The 13770-nt window shown below is 38.5% G+C and overlaps 1 protein-coding gene across 1 annotated transcript in view; it reads left to right on the top strand.

Moving 5' to 3' along the window:
- The window catches only part of FRMD6 (FERM domain containing 6), a 231685-nt gene that overhangs the window by 72680 nt on the left and 145235 nt on the right, over window positions 1–13770 (top strand). The window contains exon 2 of the mRNA XM_044231226.1: window positions 7471–7533. The gene's annotated coding sequence lies outside the window, so the exon portion shown is untranslated. The remainder of the gene's footprint in view (window positions 1–7470; window positions 7534–13770) is intronic.

Raw genomic sequence — 13770 nt, 5'->3', positions numbered from 1 at the left:
AGCATGAAGTAAAGATGAATACTGTTTCATGTAACTTTAATTTCAGTCTTGTGTGTATATGAAAGTGTCATTCTAGATCAAAGTGTAAAACGTATGTCTTTCTGAGGGTCATGATACAGAAGGTTAAAATCCTCTATATTAGCCACTGGTTCTTGGTTTGGATATTTTCTACTATTGTCTAATTGATTTTATCATCAAGTCTCTTATGTGAGATTTGAGTAACTTGCCCAAGAGCAGTACAATGTGGTACTGAGACAGGGCTCGTCTACGTCTCTGTGTACCAAATTTCCTCAACTTTCAAGACGGACAGGAAATACTCTTACTCTAAAATGTGCTACAAAAATTATCAAAAATACATCTGTGATAATGCTAGTTTATATTTCTGCAACCTCTTTTGATGTTATTTTTTACTGATTTATGTGAGAGAGAGAGAGCACGAGTGGAGGGATGGGCAGAGGGAGAAGGAAAGAGAATCTCAAGCAAGTTCCCTACTGAGCACGGAACCTGACTCGGGTTTGGATCCCAGGACCCTGAGATCATGACCTGAGCCAAAGTCAGATGCTTAACCAACTGAGCCACCCAGGTACCCTCTGCAACCTCTTTTATTAATGGTGTTAGGCTTATAGATGTTAATGTACATGCTACCTCTTTATTAAAATTGTCTGTTTTCTGATGGGAAAGCTGGAAAAACCAAAAATAAAGAGTTTTAAGGACTCCGATTCCAGGACAAGTGTTCAACTGTATCTTTCAAGACACATGGCTTTCCAGCATATTGTAGGCTTCTCTGTCAATAAGTTCTTCTTTATGTCTAAACTATTTTCTCTTTAATCCCATCTCATTTCCACATTTTCTGTCCTCTGTGGAGAAATTCATAGAGAAAATGGTTTAAGCAGTAAGGCTTGAAGAATACACCCAGGAATTTCATTCCCAGACTTTAAACCAGAAGCTGTTGAATCTTCCAGGAGGAAGTGCAAAAAGACGCCTGTGACTGTCCCATTCCCAGTCACACTTTCCTCTATTCTCCATGCCCCACTCCGCCTTTCAACTAAGGCTCGGAGCAGTTCACTCTCTGCTTGGGTCTCTCAGTGAAGAAGTGTGCCAGAGAGGAAAGGGCTGTGCACAGGCCATCACAACTGCTTGGCAACTTGCCTAAATCTAAAATACGAGAAGGGAAATCTGAGGAGAAGAGGAGTATACCAAAATAAGTTCCAGATGGATCCAAAGACTTAAATGTAAAAAAATGCAACTGTAAATGTCCTGGAAGAAAATATGAATAGAGTTGTTGTTATTTTTTAATTCTTGAAGGAAAAAATAATGACATCCCCCCTCCAAAAAACTACAAACAATAAAAAGCAGGCATAAAAGAAAAAGTCAGTAAATTCAACTACTCAAAAACGAAATTTTCTATTTAAGTGAAATACACTTATTTCACTTATTAAGTGAAATATATTTAAGTGAGATACAGCATAAAATGTTAAGAACCAATGCAGGTGAAATGTTTACTGTACATTATATACAAAAGAACTAATTTCTATAATATGTAGAGAACTCCTATGAATAAAAAGGAAAGAAACCAATAATACAATGTAAAAATGAACATACGAATAGGAATTAAAGGTCTTCCAAAATGCTATATTTCACTTATAATATGAAAATGCAAATTAAGATGGGATAGAAATTTTCAGTTATCAGATGGGCAAAGATTTAAAAATCAATCACAGTATTTTGATTAGCATAGAAGGAAAGGGATACTCTCATATCTATCAGTATTTGAAAAACATACAATGTGATTCATAGATTCCATTCCTACAACTTTATCAGATAGATAGATGTACACACACATAATGAAAAAACATATGTCCAATACTGCTGGAGAATTTTTTTTGGGGGGGAGGGCAACAATCTTAATTCCCATCAAAAAAGGAGTGGCTGGATAAGTTATGCGTACTCATTTGGACTGGCCACAGTCGCTGGCTACAGCTCTATGGGTATGAACATGTAACAATTGCTGAGGTATATTAAATGAGGAGAGCAGGCCAGAAACTCTTCATAGAGTAAGCAGCCATTTGTGGAAACAAAAAGGGAGGAACTCTTATTCATTTGTGCTATGTGTGCTTAGAACATCTGGAAGAATATTCAACCAGATAACATTCATTGACTCTACTGAAGACCAAGGTAGACGTTCGTAGGTGTGATTCAGCCTGTGCTCCAGATCCTTTTGTAACTTTCCAAGTATAAATGGATCACCTAATGCAAAGGTATTTTATTTAGCTCAGAGAAAAGAAAGGAACAAACGAAAAGAAGAGAAAATGGGTGAGGGAAATGCTATCAGGGAGAAGGATGTAAAAAAGTACATTGTTTTACTTCTAATTTGGAAATTCAGAATTCACTGTAAATTGGAATTTAGCCAATAAACATGTAAAGATTTTCATTTCACTGCTGTGTTAGCTGCCTGGGCATATCCAAATACTCAAAGTTCGTGAAGTCCTTCTAACTTCAGCATAAAGTGACTCAGGCCATCTTCCCCCTGGAGAGGGAAGCTCAGTAGGTCCCACTGCCAAGGACTCTCAGAGGCCTAACATCTTTACTGTGTACTTCTTATTCTCTTTCCTGAATAGCGTGACATTCTTTACTACACTTATGTAGTTTATCCTACAGCTTTGTGTCATTTTGCCCTTTGCCAACTCAAATGTGTAACATAGCCTGTTACTTATTGTAACTTCCCTCCCAAAGTCTCTTAGAAAAAGCAATTTGTCACAGGAGAAAGTTGTCACAGCATGGTCCAATAGATGGCCAGTATTGGATAACAACAGATTGCCCTGGTTTTAAAAGTCCTTGGGGATTTCTTAAGAATCTATTTTCCTCTAACATGCAGATTCCTGGCTGGTTTCAGGCCCTTGGAAACTCAGATCCTCCCCAGTACTCCTTCTTCTCTCCTGTCCCCAGAATGTCAGAATGACTGCTTTTTCATCATGGAGGACAATCCATTTGTGCCTCTTCTGTCTTGTGGAATTCTTCCAGAAGCTTTAAAAAAAATCTTTCCTACCAACTGCATTAGGAATAGGGAAAGAAAAAGTCTAAATGCCCAAGTATAGAGGATTGGTTAAATAAATTATAATATGCCAGTACAATGGAGAATAATACATTCACTACCAATTATCTGAAATTCTATATTTACTGGAGTAGAAAAAATTTTGTAACATATTAAGTGAAGTAAGAAGTTTACAAAATAATATGTGTGTGTATGGGGCACCTGGGTGGCTCAGTTGGTTAAGCATCAGACTCTTGGTTTCCGCTCAGCTCATGATCTCAGGGTCGTGGGATCAAGTCCCATGTTGGGCTCCTCACATCGGTATAGAGTCTATTTAAGATTCTCTCTCTCCCTCTCCCTCTGTCCCTCCTCTCTCTCTCTCTCACTCTCTCTGTCTCCCTCTATTTAAAAAAAGTGTGTGTACAGTGAATGTATGTGATATAAATATGTATAGAGTATATATACAATATATTTGTATATGTAATATGTACACATGCGTATGTTCATACATATATATTTGTATGAATATTTGTGATAGTATCCCATTTTTTAACTCTACATAATATGCATGTTTATATTTGCTGGGAGTATATACATCAAAATGTTAACTGTATAATTCTCAGAGTGGTAGAAATCTGGAGGATTTACTTATACTTTGAAGATATCATAATTATTCTACAATAAGCACCTTTTGCTTTTTTTAATGTGTAAAGGAAAAGACCCATGAGGCCCAGGACGGTAGCACTGCCAATAGCTTCCCGGGGTCTTTTAGGGGCTGCTCTAAATAGAAGACTGATAGAGTTATAGTTAGCTGCCTCTGCCCCAAGGCTTCAATTCCATAAAGAGACCCTGTCCTTTCATGCTCCCTTTCCCCAACACCGTTTTATAGTAGAATCTCCCTCCTTGCTAAGACAAGGTGAAATTTGAAAAGAAAAAGAAAAAAGGAAAAAGCACAGAATTTCGTTTCCTTTTTCTTAAAATAGTGAGCAACTCAACTGCTTCAGGTAATGTTTTCTACAACTTTTCCATCATAAGAGGTATTGCAAGTTGGCCCCTCTTCACTCCCAGGGGCCTCAAAGAAGGAGGATGGATCCCCATCCTCTTAGTCAGCAAGAAGAGGTAGAACTAAAAAGGGAACAAAGACTTCTTAAGGGATCATGAACATCAGTGATTAAGTATTTAACAACCAGAAATCCCAGGAATCCCCCATTGGACTGTAGGGCCAATCAAAAGGGAAGCTAGATATGAAACTCTAGTGCAGTCCTTGTTAGTGGCTCCAAACTGGGTAAGAGCCCCATATCCGGCCTGTGCACTGACCAGGCTGGATGGAGATATCTACATGCGAAGGATTGCAGCCCAATTCTAAGTCAGAACAGATTGTCTCCCTTTAGTCTAGGTACCTTCCTTTGAGAACTTATTTCCTTCCTCTGAGGCATGTTTCATCTTTAGGGACCTCAGAGATAACTTAATATGACTCCCTCATCTGAGGAACCCAAACCAGGAGAGATGAATTGACATGGACAAGGTCACAGAGCCAGTTAATGGAAGGGCCAAGACAAAGCCCACAGGGCTGGGCTGAACAAATGAACATGTTTGGGATGGCCAAGTGAACAAATGAATGACTGTTCCAATACAAGTGTGAAACTCATTCTAAATCTAATACATTCTGCTTGTGTTGCCCAACCATTGGATGCTCTGTACATTTCCTCAGAGCTTACAATAAGAAATTGATTGTGCACAGTAAATAGTCACATAGATTGCCCCGCTTCAGAACACACAGGCCTACCTTCAGGTAAACTTGACTGTCTTTCAAATATATAAGAACAACTCCGTCTAAATAAAATTCTTTGTTAAATAGGTACATTTTCTGAAAGATAGAATAATCAACGTCAACTCATCTGCTATCTCATTCCAAATTTTCATATATTAAATTTGTGCTTTGCATGGATCTCCCTACATGAAATGAACTGAAGGAGTTAATGGAACATCTGTCCCTTGAACATAAACCCAGCCTGGTAACCTGCACTCTAGAATGTGCGTTTGGACTCGTGATCACCCAAGTACTGGCGGAACTGGACGTTCAATGCGTCACATGTGTTGTCCATGATATTTTCCTCTGTAGATTGAGAACAATATTTTATCAAGTGTCCTTCCATGTGCAAGTTGCTTTACCCTGCAAAAGTGAGGCTAAGAGGACAGGATCCCTTACCTTGACTGAGTTGGTCGTAGTGGAACACTGGTTGTACCTCCCCTGTGCAGGAGGCCCTGGTAAGGTACAATAGGGCTCACAAGCTCAAATGCCCACAGAGGCCACGTAGGTGATACACATGAGCAGAGCACGGTGGGTGAGAGAAGTAATAGGGTTTGTTCAGGCAGTAGAGACTGGGTAGTTTGTGTCCCATCGAATGGGGATGCGTTTTACTCAGATCTGCTTCATTGTTACCATGCAGAAATATAGGCCAGGTTTTAACAGACTGTCCAATGTTCTTTAAGAGAAAAATATAAATCTACACACTTTAATGTAAAATCATTCAAGTTGCTAATGTTGGCAACTAATTCAAATATGTTTCAAAACACTGCAAGTGATAGATAAAAAGTTCTTTGGCCCACTGGTGACCAGTTTGAGGTTTCTAGACCCCTGCAAAGATACTCAGTGGGTAGTATTAGGTTAAATAAACTAGTGCTTTCATTTTCTGAATAAAACAGGGAGAAAGACCACCCATCTTTTTATATAAATCATTTGCATCCTTTAATCTACTTGAATCACTTCTTTACTAAAGCTATCCCCAACTCTGACATCATACAGCGGGATGGTCTGTACTTCACGGTTCACACTAAATAAACTCTGTCCTTTCTCTCATTGTTTCTAATTATTCCACATGTGCAGGTCTTATAGTCCAACCTCATTATAAGCAATTCCAGGGCAAAAATCATACTGAATATTTCTTTTATGTCAACTTCAAAGTTCGATAAAGATTTGCAGGTTTTTTTCAATAAAGGAAAAAAAAAGAATAGCCTTTGCTGACACATGAATACTTAGTTATACTAGAAATAAATTTAATGTCTTGAAGTTCCTGAATTTCTAGTCTAGGCAAGCTAACAAATCCAAGTCTCTGGACACCGTGCCCTGCTGGGCTGAGAAGCACGAACATGCCATAAATTGTTAAGAAGAAGCCTTTGGTAAAATAGCAACAAGTTCATGATGTCTTTTCCAGAATTAAAATGTCAGATGTATATAGTCCAATGGAGGTGATGTGGTCCTTTCTAAGTCTTGACTTTGAAAAATTTTCTGAGCCAACTTTTGTCTGCAGGAAGCCCTCCATCGATTTAGGCAGTAAGAGAATGGTGGGCTCACTTAGAGAAGGTCAAATTCATATTTCACATTCACAAGTCAGACCTTCTTGGGTTATCTTAGAGTGATTTGAAGCAGCAGAAGCATGAGCTGTAATCAGCCTTAATCCAGAAACGAGAGGTAGAGAAAGGAGAAGTGGAGTGAGTATTGTAGCTCCAGAAATGATTGACCACTGTCTTTGTCCCTGTGTAGAAGTGAGGGTGAGTGGCCCAGAAATGGCCCTCACCACAAGCAAGTTTCGCAGTGTACTGGACCAAGTTATCTCCACTGTCAAGAGCAGGCTACAGGGTCAGAACAGCTGGGCATGTGTGCCAGGCCAGCCATAAGTACGCCTGGGAGTGGGCATAGTGTCTGCTTTGAATTGGCCAGCCCCAGTGGAAGATCAAGAAGTGTGAAAACAATACCCCTGTGGATCCCTGAGTCTACTGAGCTTGATGTGATAGGGAATCCAAAAGCTAAGGTGAAGGGACCTGTTCTGGTATAAATTGACTGCCTGACCAAAGAAAAGCATTGAATTTTCTTTCTTATTTGGAAATACTGATAAAATACTCACAAAGTGCTCTTACTGAAAATGCTCTCTCTCCATACTTATTTTCACAAAGCCCATGCAGATGTGCCTTTCAGGTACTTCTTTACAGTTCTCAAAATGTCCCACATATTATTTAGTAATCAAAAAATAAATAAATTGTTAAATAAACAGACCACATCATTACATTAGGAAGTAGATTTTGTAATGCAAAAAATATATAATAATAATAATAATAATAATGCCTGACCTTAGGCAAACAATAGTTGGGTCAAAATAAACATTACTGCTGTTTAGAATATTTAGTTGTATCTCTGATATAATTATCACCTTCTATTCAATAGAATTTATTCTAAACCATAACATTTCCTTTTTTACCTGTCACTGTGTTGATCCAATTGGATCTTCTTTATCTGCAAATTTATATAAAAAATAATGTAGAAAATATAATGACTGTATCCTTGGGATAATGGTGTTTACTCTACCTAAAAGTTACTATGAATTATAATGATAGAGGACTTGCTGTTTCCTCTCTTGATTGCTTCATCTTTCTCTCCACAGCCTTTACATCCAGTTTTTTCCCATGAAGTCTCTTCTGGTTGAAAACGTACCAAATTTCATCAGGTAAGAAGTACTAAATGTGAAACTGAAAAGCTTGTTTCAAAAGAACCCAAGTTTATAAAATCCAAAGATATGTTGACTCTGGACAAACATCTAGAATGTAAACTGGGAAAGGTCCAGCAGGATCTCCAGTTGTTTTGGTGGTTCTGAAAGTGTGGTCCCCAGACCAATAGCACCAATAGCACCTGGGAACTTGCCAGCAATGCAAACTCTCTGACCCTTCCTTGTGCTTTAACAAACTTTCCAAGTGATTCTGACACACACACAAGTCTGACAATCGCTGTTTTAGACAGGCTTTGTGGATGCAGGAACATAAAATATCTCCTCTGGATTGAAGAAATTTGGTGGATTTGATATCTCATCCTTTCTTTTCTCCACTGATTTTTTTTTTCCTCCTTCCTGCAGGTTCATCCCTTCATTAGTCATTTAGCAAGCTCAAGTTTGCATCACAAAATCATACTGCATTAAAAACCTGTAATTACTGTCTTTATGACAATTTAAATGCTATCTAATATGGGACTCCATCAAAAGTAGGTATGCAGTAGAAGTTGTCAACTAATTAACTGATTTAAATCCCTTTTTAGCCTTTGGAAGGAATGCTTCTGTAGTCACGCTAGACACACCTGTAAAAGGGTGCCCAACTTCTAAAGATGGTTGCCTTTTAGACCTAATATCTGTAGGACATTCTCTTTACAAGTTAATATTTTCACGTGGGTTGGAAGTGTTGTATTGTCACCTCTGAAGTCATTCACAAAGGATTGTATTGTCCGAAAGGAGCTTGTATTCTCTTGTAGTGTTTAGGATATATCAGAGGTCTGTACAGTAGTCATTACCTCCACTTCCAGAAGCCAGTCTTAATAGCTTTCCCAGCAGCCATTTCACCTCCAACCTTAATATAATTTGCTGTAACCTTATGAATATCTATGAATTGTCTGCTAAACCTGTGAATTATGTTGTCATTCTGAAATGATTGCTAAATGCTGCCCCCCAAGTGCCCTTGCTTAAGACACCCCTCCTTTGCAAAGATATACATGATTTCTTCTCAATAGCATGCCTATTTCATGAGCAAATAGGTATTATAGTCTCTAGGACTGTTTCGTCATTTGTAAAATGGTATTGTTGTAAGAAAGAATGAAGATAATCCAGGTGCATTTTATACAGTGCCTACCTCAGTAAATATAATCTATAATCAAAAATAATTATATCAGTAGAATTATAAATTCAAGAATGTCACATTAAACCTCATCCCATTAAAAACAAGCACGTAAGACAGAGAGCAAGTGTCTTTCCTTTGCATGATCCCCACCCTACTACATTATATTTGCCATGGAGATTTGCTGTTTTCAGCTCTCTACTCTCTTAGTTCCTTGGCCGTGGCTAGAACTCCAACATGGAGCCAGGTAAAATTAAGAACATGGTAAACTATAGAAATCCCTCCCCCAGACCCACCTGTAGGGCTAGGAAAGCACCAATAGTATCTGAGATTAGTTCCTCTAATACCCATCAGCCCTTAAAGCAAAATCCAGAAGGCAGCTGGGTGACCCAAAGGCAGGCATCAGAAGGTCAGAGGATTGGAAGAGTACCCTGAAAGGTGATTGACCTCCCTGATCTCTAATCAACTTACAAAACATTGCATATATCCAATTTTTAAAGATTTTGGCAGAAAGAAATTTCCCTGATTTTTCATACAGATACAGATATAAGCAGAAAACAGCTATATACAATTATGAAGTCTCATTTGGGCCCAAGTTTAAATATGTCTTAGTATCTGCTGCAAAGTTCCAGTTCCATCAATGACAAATGACTGCAGAGATGACATTGGCTAGAGAAAGGGATGCAGAGATAGGAAAGGAGATTCTTAGAAGAGAGATATGTAAAATATTAGGATTAAATAAAAATCCAATAAACAAAACATTTTTTACTTTGAATTGGTGACGTAGAAAAATGAGAAACATCTGGAATCTATTTATTTTGCTGGTCTGAAACACAGTTTTGAGGTCCTTTTTTAAAATGTTTACTTTGTAAAAGCTTATTTAAAACAAATGTCTAAGGTGGTTGAGAAGACAATGTAGTTGAATTCAGAACCCCAAGGCCTTAAAGGGAGATCTTTAATTTCAAAGAGTTTTTAACTTTCCATCAACTAAGCTGAATGCTGTCACTTTGAAGGAGTCCTTTTGTTCCATTTCAATACAAAGTTGGAGTCAAAGGCTTACAGAGCTATCTGAAATTTAATAGTTAATTTTTGGAGAGAGATAGAAGACTCATTTTTTTCATATCTTTATGTATTTTGTGTGATTCTTCAATAGCCAGCCCTCCTCCACAAAAAATCATCATCACCATCATTATCATCTAATAGAGGTGGATCTACCTAGACTTTTGCCCTTACTTTTATTATGGATGCAGCCGAGAATTACAAATGAGGTCATTTCTCTTTGTTATTTCTGAGAAAGTTTAGTTCTGTGAATAAGGTTCTAGCCAAGACAGACTAGGCAATAGCTGGTGGGTTTATGGGTTTCTTAAATCCTATTGTGTTCTCCATTGGTGCTTCCACATGCCCTTGCTGGGGCTCAGGACTGGTCACTCTCTAGAAGGAGAGCAGGCGTTATAGGCCAATGAGGCGACCCAGGGTGTTGGGATTCTGAGGGAACCACCCCTCGGAATTATTTCATTCCTGTGGCACAGATTTCTCTGCCTATATCAGACAAGGGAGAAGGAGAGAGGGAGGCGATGGGGAAAAGAAGACATCTTGGGGTGAAATAAGTATTCTCTCCTCCATCATCAATTTCCTACCCTTCTTAAATACTTTATAAGAAAGCAAATATTGTGAGGAGCCAGATCTCAGGGAAGCCATGGAATGGAATTATATATCAGGCATAAACCGTATTTGTGACATTCTGGTGGCATACTAAATTCCCAGGATTCTACTGCTGAATCACTCTCATGCTGATCTTTTGTATTCAAGTCATGACATTGAAGAAACTCCCCATGTCTTGTGGGTATTTTTTTACTACCATGTTATTAAATTCAGGATTGCGGACCACTTTACCTTATAGGAGGTAAGGTGGAGGGCAGATGACCACTTGCTAAGACTGTCATTCTCAAAAAGAACCAAAGAATCTCCATTTTTAGTTCAGGCCCCAGGCCTGGTTGTCTTTCACACTGAGTAGCCTGATTCTAGAATAACAATTAGGCATACTTTGCAGGGGAGAAAGGATGGGGGAGATAAGTTTGCTTTCTATGAGGTATTCCCAGCATCCCACAATAGTTAGTTATTGTTAAATTCATCATCTTCTACCACCTATTTTTAAATTTTCTGATTGGAGCATTTCTTTGGATAATAGTTTCCAGAGAATTAATAGCCACTATGTGACTTCATGCTTTCTTTTATTTATGCAAAAGCTACCTTTGTTCAATTTTTGAGGATGGTCCTTGATGTGTTTTCCCTGCCCTACCCTTTGTGGTTTTGTAAACAGCCGTTTCTCCTGCCTTCAGCCTTCATCTTTTCACACTGAAAGGTATAATAATTCTTCCTCATGCTTGGCCTTTCTAGTTCCCTTTTCTGGACTGGGCAGTTAATTGTCCCAAAGAATTCCAAGCATAGAACAGTGTATGTGCAAAAACAGAATATAAATATTCACAGAATCTTTAAAACTACCCTAGAAAAAATGTGTATTTTTAGATCTATACGGTTTTTTTGTTACTAAAATAAAATGTAAACCTGTTGCTTTATGCCATTTGGATTTTTTTTCATCACACTATGAAGCCTCTAAAAGTAACTCTTTTGAAGTCTAGAGAGATAATACCCACCAGTCACTCAAAAGGGCTACCAGGAACACTTCAATTAATTCTTCTTTATTGCTGAGAACAGCTTAAATTTAATTTTAAGGTCCAGAGTCAATCTAAAGAAAAATTTGGAAGAAAAGAATTAAGGTTAATTATCTATTGACTTGAAATAATTTTCTAAAAGACAGGCTATGAATATAAAGACAGCTTTGTCTGCACTCCTTGTGCATCAGGTCTTTGTTCTTGCATCAGCTAAGGGAGCCCACCTGACTTTGACTTCCTCCCACAGATGCTCCTTTGCTGAGGGGAGTGGAATTTCCCTCCGGTGACCTCCCTATGCTGGCTATCCTTCATGGACTTGCTGGGCTCCCATCAAACTGTTTCTATGCTCATGAGATTTTTACAGAACTTTAAGTTTTCTGGTCACAAAATGTTTGCTTTGTGAAACTTTCAGACATTTGCTTTCCCTCTTCATCACAATGGCAGGAATACAGAGCTTTCACATGATTTTTTTAATGGGATTCAGCTGTACTTTGGAATTGCTAGGTCTCTGCCTCATCTTTCATTTGCAGATGGCTGGAACTCAACTCTTCTCTTCTCTCCTCTCCTCTCCTCTCCTCTCCTCTCTTCTTCTCTCCTCTCCTCTTCTCTTCCCTTCTCTATCTCTGTGTGTCTCTGTCTCAACCAACAAGAACTCATGGACATGAGCTGTGTCTTTGTGAACATGAAAACATGAATCTGTCAGTAGGGAGTCCCAAAACGTCACCTATTTCAGTCAGTTTCTGGTATAATCACACATTGTTTAAGAAAGTAGATGTACAATGGAGATCCCTGTCAGCACCAGGTAGTTGGCAACAAATAAGTGTGACCATAAGCCAAAGCAAGTCCACGTTGAACCCTATGGTCAACAATGGGGAAAGGGGCAGCCAGCATATGAGAGATAAAGGGAATTCAAAAATAATTCAAAGATCAGGGAAAGCTTGGTGCTCAAGACCCAGGAGAATTGTCCATAGGAAGGGTTTCTGACACCAGAGTCCAGAGAGTCTGCAGAAACCACAGGGACAAAGCATGAGGAAATACAAGGCAAGCTTATGTGCTGGCATCAAAGGAGACATTCTAATCATTTCCTGCTTCTAAATTTCTCCACATTCCTGTAGGGTTGACAGTAAGCCCAATATAGATGGGAACAGGGAACTGAGATGAGGGACACAGGCACAAAGAATCTGATGTCTCTTTTAGCAGTGACATAAAGAAAGAAGAGTTCTTTCACAGCACACATATGAACATTAAATATAATGTAGTTGGCCAAGGCCATACACACTGACTAAAAATTCCTCTGTCTTCTCACCTTACACATGCCTATCTTATCTCCTTTTGAAGCAGAATATTTTAAAAAATTTTTATCCTATGAAATTCAACATATGACATCCTTCTGTGACAGAGCTTCTTTCTGTGGTCTCCAATAAGTAAGCATTACCTAACACATTTCTCTTTGCTGAAACTCATGAACCCCATCTTTTCTTTTCTTTTTTTTGTGGGGGGTCCTTAGCATATTGTCTCTTGGCCCAGTTCTCAGAGTTTCCATTTCTCATCATCTGCAAAATCGTCCCTATCTTCAGAGCCTTAAGAGTACAGATCAGTGCACACAAGGGACAGCAACCTCCCAATATCAAATTAGTTCCTCTGACCATCTTGTTTGGTGTGTTTTGTACATGTTGTATGGAAAACAGGTCCTTGTCTTGATTCCATCTCCCACTGGCATAACATCAGGCAATCTCTTCCTTCCCCTAAGCTGGCTCTGCCTAGACTAGTGAATTATTGTAAGAATCATGAAATAATGGAAAGGAGAGGATTGTAAATTTTAAAACACTACAGAAGGTATTGTTGTAATAAAATATGGATCATTGATTGGCTCACAATGGGGTGGGGCTCCTTAAATCATTCTTCTGGTTTATTTGTGTAACCTCTGGTGAAATAGTCATAATTGTTGCTAAGTGGTGTAAGTTTCAGCATATCTCTTATTTCTTCTGTGTCTTTCTCAGGGCAGTCATATCTACCATGAACTGATACTTCTCTAAAGGGATGGGGTGGAAAGGCATGTAACTAAAAGGGACTGGGGGCCTCTGGTTAATGAGCCATCTTAGATAGGATTTATTTTAGCTACTCCAACTCAGAAAATGATGACAGCAATAATAATATAAAATCATATAGCCAAAAACTTAGCACTGTGTTTCTTATCATTTGACATTTCCATTAAACCATGTTTGATCTCTTATAGCTACCACCATCATGAACATCAAGTTTTACCGAGGTCCTCTAGTTCATTAAATTTCAGCACATATTTTTTGCCCATCATATATGCACCACACCCTATGCTAAGTACGCAACAGTGAGTAATTTATAGAGTCTTCCTTAAGAAACTCACATACACATAAACACACTCATAAATCCGTAAAT

This window comes from Neovison vison, chromosome 13, assembly GCF_020171115.1.
Source record: "Neovison vison isolate M4711 chromosome 13, ASM_NN_V1, whole genome shotgun sequence".
Taxonomy (NCBI): Eukaryota; Metazoa; Chordata; class Mammalia; order Carnivora; family Mustelidae; genus Neogale; species Neogale vison.
This window is presented reverse-complemented; position numbering and strand designations above follow the sequence as displayed.